Source organism: Lolium rigidum, chromosome 6 (assembly GCF_022539505.1).
Source record: "Lolium rigidum isolate FL_2022 chromosome 6, APGP_CSIRO_Lrig_0.1, whole genome shotgun sequence".
Classification (NCBI taxonomy): domain Eukaryota; kingdom Viridiplantae; phylum Streptophyta; class Magnoliopsida; order Poales; family Poaceae; genus Lolium; species Lolium rigidum.
The window spans coordinates 7972461-7985751 of record NC_061513.1 but is presented as its reverse complement, the minus strand read 5'-3'; positions in this window follow the sequence as shown (position 1 = coordinate 7985751).

The window sequence follows — 13291 nt, the reverse complement described above, 5'->3', positions numbered from 1 at the left end:
CTAAGAACTAGGGTATATCTTAAACGTAGTCTAAAGCAACTTTGGGGGCGTCCTATGGACTTATATAGGCGTCCAGGACGACCTCAGGTCGAAAAAGTACGAGAATAACCGACCCAGAATAGATCTGGTCGAGACAGACTCGGAGTCGGCCGGTCTGGTGGCCGGTCGACCGGGTCTAGGATCGGCCGGTCCGGTTCAAACCGGGCCTGGCGGCGGGTGGTGACCGGGCGAGGCTTCCCGGCTTACTGGATAGTGCCCGGATGGCACAAGCGCCACGGCCGGTTGAAATCGGACGGATCCGGCGCTGGATCCGGTTGGACCGGGCCTGGGACCGGTTGGTCCGGCGGCACGGTCGGCCGGACCGGATCTGGCACCGGCCTGAACTTCAGCTTCCCCTCTCGCGCCTTCCTCCGCTCCTCCCTCGCGCGTCCATGGGATATCTTCAGGTCCAGCTCCATGTCCAGCTTCACGTCCATCTTCTGGTCCAGCTGCGCTACTAGGAAATGCCTTACCGCCGGCGTCCAAAAATGCCTTACCGCCGGCGTTTTCACATTCGCCGGCGATCACCTCGCCGGTGGTAATGTCTTATCGCCGGCGTTTTCTAAATCGCTGGTGGTAATTGCCGTTATCCCCGGCGCTTTCCCCGAGTCGCCGGCGGTAATGACTTACCCCGGCGGTTTGCAAATTCGCCGGGGTAATCTCGCTGCGTGACCGCGATTTGAATTTCGCCGGGAGTACAGCTTCGGGGCGCCGGTGGTATTGATTACGGGATTAAAAAAATAAAACTCGAAATATACAACGAGAATACACAGTATACACCGAATACACACGAATACACGAGTATACACCGAATACATAGAATACATAGATATACACGGTTATATAGAAAGTCCCAAATGTTCATAACATGCATGCATTAATAACACAAGTTTAGATAGTAGATAGTTCACCATATGGTTCAACCATCACGACTCGAAGTAGCACAAGATACACAAATAGATATAAGTCCACTCGACGACCTAGCTAAACAACAATGACATAATAAACTAGAGAGACGGTGGCGGCAAGCATCATCACGATGAAAGGGTTCTCCACATCTCCCTCCTCCGTCCCGCTCGAAAGTTGGCGTATCGAGTTTCCGCCTCCTCCAAAGTGGTGTACCCCTTGTAGCTCATTGCCGCCGAAACGGTGGACCTGCCTCCTACGATCTTCCCGGTCCTCGTAGACTCCGGGAACCTCTGCCGTGGTAGACGACATAGTACGTCATCTATGCAAACACAGAAAAAAGAAATGAAAGTTGTTAGTACATTAGTAGAGAGAGATATAACATAGAGTAGTGCAAAGAAAAAGCATGGAAATTACTTAAGTAATTTTATGACTAACATTTGCAAAGGACAAAAGTGTTTGAGTCAAGTCGGCTTCGGCGGGAAGGGACGGATGCCCTCGAGCGTGTTGAATGTTCTGTCGTCATATCCATCTTCTAATCGGCCTTCTATCTCGGCCTTAGAAAGTTCGGGACCATAGTGAAACAAGCCACCATTACACAGAGACATCCCTCCACGAGTATTGTGCAAATGGTCCGCTGGATGGCACGGAACTCGGCTCTCACGTTTTCATCGGTGGTGTCCGCCATGTTCACCGACATCCGCCGAAGACCGGATGGCAACAAGAGATCGTTTACGAGACCTTACAATCGACCTCATCCGTAGGATGGCAAACCGAGCCTCCATCCCATTGTCATGCGCCGATTGCTTGAGGCAGGGGAACTTGGTTATGTGGTTGCACACATAGCAACCTTTCACTTTCTTCCTCATGCCTGATTTTGTCGATGCCAACCTCGGCTATGAAGCCGCCGAGGGCTTTATCAAGTGTAGACTTAATGTCGGTGAAGTCCTTGTCCGGATCAAGCCCGGAGTCGAGGTAGCACGACATCCGAATGATACGGGTAAAAGAGGAGGAGGGTGCGGTACTTGAATCTGCGCAAAATGGAAATAAACCATCATACTCGATCAACTATGAAGGAAATTCATGAAAGAATGTAATAGAGGGTACTCTAGTAACCAAATACTTACTCGCGGAAATATGGTATGACAAAGCATTTCTTATCCTTGTTTAACACCAAGAAATCCTTGATGTACTTCGCTAGAAACGCTTGTTCGTTCGGACGACAGCCGGAGTCATGTAGAAGGGGTCCATGATAGCGATGTGCGGCTGTGTTCTCCATGGCGATATCGTGCGCCATGCTTCGAGCGATAGGAGGCGGACCAAGTTTCGGTCGAGCTGTTGCATGTTCAAGAGCCTGAAGATGTCTTCATATCGAATGAACATCAAGTCCGTGGGTATGTGGTGACAAAGCCAAAGCCGGTGGGCACCTTCGCCGTCAAAACCGGGTACGAGGGATTTCTATCTCGAAGAAGTAGGTCCTCCTTCATTAGAACAGTATCATGCAAGCTCCTCATATCCGGCGTCACCTGCTGGACAATGTGTGCCGGCAGCATAGGCTGGCCTATGTGATGCATCTTCCTCCACGGGGTCGGCAACTTGTCATTAACCACTTTCTTGCTTGCGGCAACATCTCCGGACTTCTTCCGCTTCCTGGCCTTCTTCTTACTGCAACTAGGAGTGGCGTTTTGTTTCATACCCTCCGTGGTCGCACCAAGGAGTGTCCTCGGGTAAGCCCAACTCGGGGTGGAGCGGTGAAGGCGGTAGTGTCTTCTCCGCTCGGGAGTTTCTTGTGAAAGGAACAACTTCTTCTTTAGCGTACGATCGGCGGGTGGCTTGTAAGGAGAAACCCCGTCGCCCTCCATCTCGGCGATGAACGTATCGATTGGAGCTTGATCGATGTCCAACGCGTTTCCGTGCTGACTCTCGGGCTGGCCTGTCGGGCTGGCTATCGGGCCCAAAAGGACCACCAGCCGGTGGAGGACTCGGGGCAGCCGTCGCATCCCGAGGAGTGACCATGCCATAGCTTGCCTCCGAACTCGAGGCGGCGGTGTTCAGCCGAATTAGGGCTTTCGGCCATAGAAGGATGTGATTCTTGAGGTCCCCGAGAGTGAGCGGGGTTTCCGTTTCCGGGGGTTGATAAGGAGGATGGAGGTCTTGGCATCCCGGTAACGACCGGTTCACGCGAACCCGGCTCAAGCTATCATCCATCCTGACGCAGTGGAAAATCCGTTGTGTTGGCAGGATGACACTGCCGCTCGCTACAGCCTTCAACTTGTTGTCCACATTCAGTAGCAAGGTGCAAGGAGTCGCGTTCGCCTGTGAAAACATGTGTAGGTCAGAGAGGGGCGACGACAAAGTAACTAATTTGTAGAGCTTGAGAGACTCAAATTAATTACCGTGAGGGCGTCGAGCTCGGCTCGCGTTGAAGGACCGAGGCCGGGCGTGCAGGTGACCGAGGGGCTAGTACTGGGGCCCCCGGTGTCCGGCGAATCCTCTCTAGCGCCGACATTGCCGGCGGGTGGAGTCACCAAGTTGGGTGTGCATTGAGCGTGTCTAGTTGGAGGCCGGTTGTCCGAGTTCTTGGCGCCTAGGCTGATAACCGGCATCGGTCCCTTACCGCCGGCGTCGAGTAATTCTTCATCGACAGCACAAGATCAGGGATGATTTCATTGACCCTGTTGGCCAGCGCGTCATCGACCTTGCTAGCAACCTCGGCACTGACGCGTTGCTGAACCTCGGCACTGACTCGTTATTGAACCTCGGCACTGACGCGTTGCTCCATGGTTGTTTCCAAGTCGGCCACCTTTTTCAGAAGAGCCTCGTTCTCCCGGTCCTTCTGCGCCTGGCGCGACTCCCTAGTGCTTGCGGGCACGTCCAAGCCATAGTCGGCAAGCTTGCGACCTCCTCCGGCGCCGGGGACACGGTGGGGCTTGTCCAAAAGCGGCCGCGCCTTCACGGTGTTCGGACCCACTGATAAAAGGCGTGTCCCACGGGACTTTGCCGGTCGACGTCCGGGACGAGGAGCCAGCTGATTCAGCGGCTGCTTGTTCCGTCAAGCGCCGAAGTAACATGAACAATTTTAGAATGTAATGGACTTGGTGAGCGAGTATCAAATTAATAAGCTGGTAAATTGCTTACCACTGCTTTCTCAAGCGCCATCACCTTCGCGTCGGCGACCAACTCAACTCCCACCACCACATCAGGTTTCTTGACACGTTTCCCACCCAATTCTCGATGGTATCGGGACCTGAGATATGCCCTGAAGAGTCGGTCTTTGTACTTGGCAAAAGGGGGCTCGAGGCCAGCATTTATGTAGGCCTGGTCCTCCTTGTCCCATACCGGCTGCTTGCCTTCGAAGCCACGGCAACCGAGATTGTGGTGACCGATGTTCTTATCCACCAGCTCCTTCCCCAGGTCGATTGTCGTTTGGTGTACTCGAGCTCCTCGTTTTCCAAGAATTTATTATACTTGCTCCGGCGTCATCCGCGGGAAGTGGCGCTCGGATCTCTTCCCAAGTCTCATTATCACCAAGCATCCCCCTCAGCATGGTTTTATAACCGCTGAGGTTCTTGGAGAACTTAGAGAGGGCTCGTCTCGTTCACGATGTTATCCTTGGGATCCTCGTTCCGTATTCCACGGGGAACTCATACCGTGCGTGCAGCCGCGCAAGGAGTTGGGCCTCGCAGATGCTTGCTTCTTCTTGGTTCGGAGTTTCGTCTCGTTGACGTCGACGACGTCCCGAAGGATTGCTCCCGGTTGGAGGCCGTACCCCTTCGCCACGTGCTTGGGCTCGGTGAGGAAGACCGGTCTTGGCGTCCACCGCGGTGATTATGTCGCGAGTGGTGCCGACCTCGTTTGGGCGCCGCCGCTTACGTTTCCTCTTGGCCTCGGTAGTAGTATCCGAGCTACCCCCGGCAACGCCACCGCGTCGGTGGTCTCGTCGGCGGCGGCCCTCTCATCCTCACCATCGTTGTCCATCTCAGCATCCTCCTCCTCCGAGGACTCGTCATCGCTGCTACTGGAAGTTCCTCCGGCTGATCCGAGACCATGAGCCCGTAGTGCTCATCCAACTTCCGCTGAGAAGACCCGTCAACGTCTTCGTTGGGGTCTGCGAGAAGACGACATCGCTAGCTAGAGAACAATAGCATCAAAAGTATAGTAAGTACTACTGTAAGTGTTTGAGCCATAGTAAGTACTATTTGTTCATATGCAATGAAGCTCGAATGAAACTGAATGAATGAGCTTATGCAAGTACCATCACAACATAAGTTTCTACCAAATTTGACATATCAAAAGAGTAAACTGAGTCACATGAGCAATTGCCACACTAGAACATGTAATATACGTGTACTTGCATTCCATGCCTAATGTTGCAGTTTAGTCTAAATATGAACACCAAACCAAGAGACCTAGAGCACATGAGCACCAGATGTAATTGACCTATTTTTAATTTGACAAAACCAAAGAACCTAGCTATACTAGTTAGTACACTGCCAATCTAGAAGCAAGACAATGCCATGCGAAAATTCGGCATGACCTTTGCTAAAAATGGTCATGCCGGAGTGCCCGAAATTCGCCGGAACGGAAGTTAATCGACATTCCGGCGATACATAGACACTCAATGTGTACCTGCAGTTCCCCAGTTCCCCAGAGCACAATAACATTTTTTTTAGATTCACAGGATGAACAGCTCCCCAGTTCCTTTTTCATTCAAAATGAAACCAAGTCTCGAGTGCAGAAAACCATAGTTGCAAAAGACAGATCAAGTTTTGACCAGAGCCGAAGCTACCGGACCAATTATAGGGATGCCCCGGGGCACAACATCTGGTTACAAAACAAGATTACTCGCTTTTACAATCACCACTCGCAAAAAGCTGAGCCACAGCAAAACTAAAATCTGACGAACAAGCAACAACTACAAACTGTTGAACAGCCACTGAGCGCCTTAGCTTCTTCTCAACACCTCATAGAGCACAATATCAAGTACTTACTAATCATGACTCGATTGAACTAAATACAGTAGGGTATCTCTATTTTTATGGTATTATTGTATCCTACAATAAGGCACTCAAGCATCAAAACCATCTTACTAGAAGGCATGATAGGGCACACTGAATAAAACACAATTTTTTGCTTATCTTTTGGAAGATTTGATTCCCACTCATCAAAATTACACGGTTAAAAGTAAAATAAAGCAAAGATCATTCTGAGGCAGCACGTATAATTGAAGGTCTCTGCAGCACCTTTAGATAACAGAAAAATGGACAATGCCCTAGGACAAACTGAATCCTTATTACTCCGTGACAGCACATATAATTCAATGCCCTTATTATTTACTGTTTGATTTCAGCGTTGAGGGATGATAATGAACTCGATCGAAAGTAAACCACTCCTTTGGTCGACTATGGATCATTCTGAATGTTTACAGATGTCCTTGTACATTTCGGCTAGCGGAATAATTTTCATATTATTAATTTTGTGTTTACAAACGAGATTTCTACCGAGTTGTTCGGTGTCGGATACCACACTAGTATTCTCCATGACATGTACACGAAAATGCTGCTAATTCGGCTCCAATGCGATGAACGATTTGTTTAAAGCGTAGAACATTAATCCCATTTCCGAAACTGCGAGATTGCATTTGTATAACGGATCAATCGGGCGGGGGTAACCGCAAAAGGATTACCTTGACGCGAGACGGTGGGGTGGACCTGGTGGTGCTCGTAGAGGACGGAGCGGAGAGCGGAGCCGCCCGGCCGACCGATCGGAGGTGGGGGAGAGGTAGCACCGGGGGCGGGAGGCGGAGCCGGTGCTAGTCGCCACTCGTTGCAGCAGGCGAGGAGCGGCAGTGGGGGAGGCCGGCGGTGGCGGGTCGAGCTGTGGCAGGGGAGAGAGAGGGCGCTCGATCTGATGCGGGACAGCAGCTCCGACGTCGAGAAGAGGAGGGGAGGGGCCGGGGGCGAGCTCAACGGACGGCCGGCGCGTGGGGGTGAGCTACGTGGGAGGTGGGCGGGCTGGAGCGCGCGTGGGAGCTCGGCGGCGGCGTGTGGGAGCTCGGCGGCGGCGTGTGGGCGTTGGTATTTGGGGGGAACGACGACAGACGCGAGGATCGACCAAAACGACTAAGTCGTGGAGACTTTACCCCGGCGTTTTGCGGTAAACGCCGGCGGTAACGTTTGAGCCACTAACAGGTGGGCCCAAGTGCGTTTACCACCGGCAAAATCGAGCAATTCGCCGGGGATAACAGGTGTCTATGTATTAATTCCGTAAACCCTCGTAGTTATACGGAATCGATTCGATAGCGCGGTGGTTCGGCCGATCGCTTCGCACGGCCCGAAGCCCCCGGGTTTGAATCCTCATGGGTGCAAAAAAGGCACCATTTTTTGCACTTTTCTTAAGACCTTTTTTTATTGTTTCTAGTTATTTAGATAAATTGTAAAGTCCTTTGGCAACTTTTTTTTCTTTTCTTAAGACCTTTTTTTATTGTTTCTAGTTATTTAGATAAATTGTAAAGTCCTTTGGCAACATCCGATAAAAAACCAAGACATAAAAAACCAAGACATAAATTTAGGATAAATTGCGAGACATAAATTGATGATTTTAATTCTTGAATGACTTCAAAGTCCTTTCGAGGATATCCGATAAAAAACCAAGACATAAATTTAGGATACACTTGAGAAGGACAAATGGTTGTTCGAGAGATAATTATTATAAATACACAAATGACTTCAAAGTCCCTTCCGCTTGGTCCTTGTGAACCCACCGGTATCGTCGCGACTCCTTGTGTACGGAGGAACACTTGACCTAGGTAGCGTCGTCCTTCTTCTTCTTAGTGTGTAGGTTCTATCGTCTTCATCGGGTTCTTCCATCATTGGGTCTCCGACGAGGCCGTCGAAGTCTTGCTCATCGGCAACTCCATCCATTCCGACGAGGGCCCTTTTTCCTCTCCTTACGACAACACGGCTGGGCCTTGACGGGTCGGTTATGAAGAAGCATTGCTCGACGTGCTTAGCCAATACCCAAGGCTCATTTTGCGCGGTGAGGTTCTTGGTCTTGGATTTGGGGGCAGTCGCATGGTGGTGACATACGCATCTTCTTTTGTGACGTCCGTAGCCCATCCGACACGAAACATCGGTAGCTTCTCCCCGACGTAGTCGAGCTCCCAGATTTCCTCGATCCTTCCGTAGTACCTTTTCTTCTCTTCACCCGTGTACGATTCCATCGTCACACCCGAGTTCCGATAGTCGCTTCGTTGTCTCTCTCCTCTCGTGGAGAATGTGTAACCATTGATGTCGTATTTCCGATAAGTCATGAGGTTGGGGCGGGCCCACAAGACAAGGCTAATATCATTTTGTCTACGCCGCTTGCCATTGGTGGGGGATTGGCATCAATCCGGTCTTTGAACCAGCTCGCGAAAGAGGAGTTGTGCGCTCTAAATACCTCTTCTTCCGTCATCGGCTTGTTAGCCCTGCTCTTGATCATGTTTATGTGCTGATCCACCCAAGGCTCTACCTCGTTCATGTGCTTGTAGTGCTACTAAGTGGGCCCTATTAAAGTCTCGTTCTCCTATCATCTTGATCCGCGTCGAGTTCCCTCCTCGCCGCGCGTTGTGGCCTACTCCCTCGAATCTGCCGAGGTGCTTGTTGGCGGGCAATCCAACCGGATGTGGGTCGTCCTCGTTTAAATAATTCTTGCGTAAAGAGATGCACTCCTCGGTGAGAAAGCCCCGGACGATGCTTCCATCCGGATGTGCCCTGTTACGAACGTATCCTTTGATGAAACCATTCATCCTTTCTAACGCCATCATGTTGTGAAGGAACGCGGGCCCAAGATCCTCGATATCGTCCACTATATGCACCAGACAGATGGACCATGATGTCAAAGAATGCGGGCGGGAAGTACATCTCCATCTCGCATAGGATGGTGACGATCTCTTCCTGCAGCCTCCCGAGTTTCTTGACGGTTATCGACTTTCGAGTGATGACGTCGAAGACGTTACATAGGTCAATCAGCGTCGCACGAACGTGCGGTTCCATTATCCCTCGGATAGCAACCGGAAGTATCTGCGTCATCATGACATGACGAGTCATGAGACTTCATCCCGCTGAAGATTTTTTTCGTCGGGTCCAGCCATCTGCGTATCAGCCCCGCGTAGCCTAGAGGAAATTTGACTTCTAGTAGGCACTTGAAGAATTGTTCGAGCTCATCGGGATTTAGAGTGAAGCAGGAGGGGCGAGGAGTTTCGCGCTGCTTGGCCACCCTTTGCGTTTGCGACCATCCGTTTCCTCCTCCTCGGTTTCCTGGTCAACCTGGGCGAAATGAAGCTCTTTTCTGATATCAAGGGCCATCAGGTCGTGTCTTGCTTTCGACCCGTCTTTGGTCCTCTCCGGCATGTTGAGCACAGTGCCAAGCAAGCTCTCACACACGTTCTTCGTGATATGCATGACATCAAGGCTATGAGGCGTACCGAGGATCTTCCAGTACGGCAAGTCCCAAAACACGGACCTCCTTTTCCATACCCCCAAGAGCGGCCCGGGTTCCTTTTTCTTTCTCTTGTCTCCTTTCTTCCGCTCTCGGATCTTTATCTTACCCGCCGGAGGGCGCTCTTTCCAGCTTTTTCAACGAGTATCTATCTCTTCGCCGCTTCTCCTAGGTGGAGGTCCCTCGACCTCATCCTTCCCATTGAACAGGTCTCCACGCTTCCTCCACGGGTCATTCTTGGGAAGCCACATTCGATGCCTCATGTAGACGGTTTTTGAAGACCCGGGATCCTTGCCCAGCTGTAAAACGGCGTCTTTTCCATGCACCTCACACATGCCTTGTGTCCGTGGCACACCGGCACGCGATATATCCGTATCCAAGATAGTCCTGCACCGTCGTCAACTGTGCGGCTTTCATACGGAAAGTTTCTTGTCCGTAGGCGTCCCAAGTTTCTGTCCCTTCCTCCCACAGAGTGACTAGCTCCTCCTTCAATAGCTCCAGATACAGGTTGATATCGCTCCCCGGCTGCGTCGGCCCTTGGATTAGCATACTCATGTGTATGTACTTCTTCTTCGGGCATAGCCATGGAGGGAGGTTGTACATCCATACAAACACGGGCCAGGTGTCTGTGCTTGTTGCTTTTGTTCCCAAACGGATTGAGTCCGTCGGTGCTCGCACCCAACCTGATGTTCCTTGGTTCTTTCCCGAATTCTTCGTAATACTCATCGTCTAATGTTTTCCACTGGCTTGCATCCGAAGGGTGTGTTAGCACCGGGTTTTCAACCCGTTCTACATCACGCATCACCGCCTCCTTTCTTTCCGCGTGCCGCCGCATGAGCTTTGCTTCCTTGGGGTCCACGAAGTACCGCTGCAGTACGGGGCGTGAGCGGGAAGTACCACACAACTTTTCGAGGAGATTTTTTTGTCCCTCTCTTGTATCGAGATTCGCCACACTCGTGGGCATGTATCGAGATTGGCATGCTCGTTCCGATATATTACGCAGATCACCGATGCATGCGTGGTATTTCCGGTGCGGTAAATCGAGAGGGCACACGATTTTCTTGGCCTCCTGTAGGCTACCGGCACACGTGTTATCTTTAGGAAAGTGGATCTTCAAGTATCCGAAGAGTTCGTCCACGCTTGTGTCCGTCCATTTGTGCTTTGCCTTCATCTCCATAATATCGAGAGCGTATCTCGGACGGCTCTCCTCCGTCCCACGAGCTGCATCGTACAACGGAGTTCTCGAGTCTACCTCGAGTTGATCTAGCTTAGCCTTCCGTCTACCGGCGATTTTGGGGTCGGTCGATGTGTTGCTGAGAAGAAGTTCCCGAACATGACGGTCCTGCACGGCCGCGGTTAGCGGGGTATTTCTACTCATGTCCTCGTCGGCCGCATGCTCTTCCCGACCTTCTTGATCACCATCAACGTGTGCGCCATCCTCTTCAACCTCGTCTCCATTGTCGTGTGGGGCATCCTCTCCATCACCTTCGTTATCATCATCTCCACCATCATCATCTCCATCATCATCACCATCGATATCATCATCTCCATCATCACTCATCCACTGAGTATGCCCCTCCATGAAACTATACCCGAGCAGGTGTTGATTCACTATGCCTGAGAAGGGGTCAAACAACGATCCTAGCTTGCATCTTCGACAAGGACACATTATATCCTTTCGCTTATTTCGATACATGTCGGCCGTCGCGCGTTCCACGTATCTATCCACGATGCTTTCCCTCATCGCGATGACCATCGCCGCCTACAAGACAAGATAATTGATTACACCGCCGTCTCGGTTTCCACGGAAAAAATTCGGCATGACCTTTGCTAAATATTGTCATGCTGGAGTTCCAAAATTCGCCGGAACGGAAGTTAATCAACATTCCGGCAAAACATTGGCAACTCAATGTTCCTGCACGCGTAAACAAATGCAAAACAATGCATTTACATATATGGAACCGCGCCTTTTGCAATTCTACTAGTGTAGCCGCGACTTTTCACCAACTCATGAACATTCCACTCATTATTTATATACCTATTAGTTGACGCGACGTCCAAAAGCACCGGAGAGACGTCACACGTCGACTTTATGCTCGAGAGATCTAGAGAGATCTACAAATAGAGAGATCTAGCTAGATCTAGTGGAAAAGGTGGTGGGAGGAGATAGATCTAGATCTAGATCATGCAAATCATGCTAGAGGGGCTAGGTAGTGCATGATTTGCTCAAATACATCATATTTTGTTGGTTGAAATAGCTAAAATGGGTGGGAGAATGAGATAACAAGTGCTTGGGTTGATTTGCCATCACATATGAGTGTGTGAGGGTGGTGGTAGGTGGCTGGTCGAGTTATGGCATATCCCGAGTTACCGCCGGCGCCTACATGTGCGTTTGCCAGCGGTAGGGCCTATTACCGCCGGCACATACGACCCACAAACGCCGGCGGTAAGTGCAGGATGGGTGGCCCACCCAGCCACTCGTTACCCCCGGCATTTCCATTTTCGTGTTCGCCGGCGGTACAGCCATCTACCCCCGGCGGTTTGGGCGCAAAACGCCGGCGGTAAGTGCTGTCTGGGTGGCCCGCCCAGTCCCTCGTTACCCCCGGCATTTTCATTTTCGCGTTCGCCGGCGGTAAAGCCCGCACCCCCGGCGTCTTCCGTTCAACTCGCCGGCGGTAGGGTTAGGCCACCCTGGAAGGTCTTACCGCCGGCATTTTCAAAATGTACTCGCCGGCGGTAAGGAGTGCTGCTATAAGCCTTTTCCTAGCTCCTCCTCGTGCGATGCTTGCTCCCTCCTCATACCTGATCATACATAAGTAATAACACTTAGGCAGTATAAAGTTCTCATCAATCAAAGTATTGTTTAGGAACAAGTTCACCTGTTGTTTAAGTAGCTTCGCACGAGCTCGTTGGAGGTGATCCTGCTGTGAATCTCAAGTCCAATGAAGTTAGGATTGGACCAATGACGGAGGTAGTAGTGAGGTAGGGATGTCCTCATCAAGATTTAATGGAGGTGGAAATAGATATCAGCGGCATTTTAACAATACTGAGAATCCACCTCCAAACCTCAATGCACATGTTACGGATGCGACTAAGGTGGTTGCACTGGCCTCGGTCGGATCGGATGCTTCTCTTGGAGGTAGAAATAGATATCAGATGAGAATGTAGTAAACAATTTTTCAGGCCGTGCATAGAAGAAAATTGACAAGGTGCCGTGCTTGCGATGTGGTGAGTATGGTCATTTCATGGATGCATGTAATGCTACTCTTTGCTTGTACTGTGAGAAGACTTCACATGAATCAGAAGATTGTCCTTCGCATGCTATGCCTAAACCGGTTGCTATTACCTATGGTGTTAGTCTGTTCCACGAGGTACTTGCGTTTTCTGAGGTCACCTTTAAACATGATAGTGGCAAACTGGGTAAAATTTCTGTGACTGGTGAGAACCTCTCTGCACTTTGCTGAACAAATTGTCAATGAGTTGGAATGGATTATCCCATGTAATAATCAGTGGGATCTTAGGCCAACAGATGATGGTGTGTTTAAAGTGCTTTTTTTATCTCTAAGGTGGATCTTGCTAGAATGACAAAAATGATCAATGTGCCAGTGTCAGGGATAACCATGTTTTTGAACTTCGTGGACTGGTCAGCCACGGATGTTGATAAGTTTTATCTTACTCCGGTGTGGGTCAAGGTTCATGGTGTGTGCTATAAAGAGAGGTGTGATTATCACTCCCTTTTTGGAGTAGGTTCACTCATTGGCAAAACGAAAGAAGTGGACTTTTACTAGAACTCATTCGATGGCAAGAATGCTCGTTGAGGCAACTAGAGTTGAACTTATCCCTACTACCACGATGGATCACACAT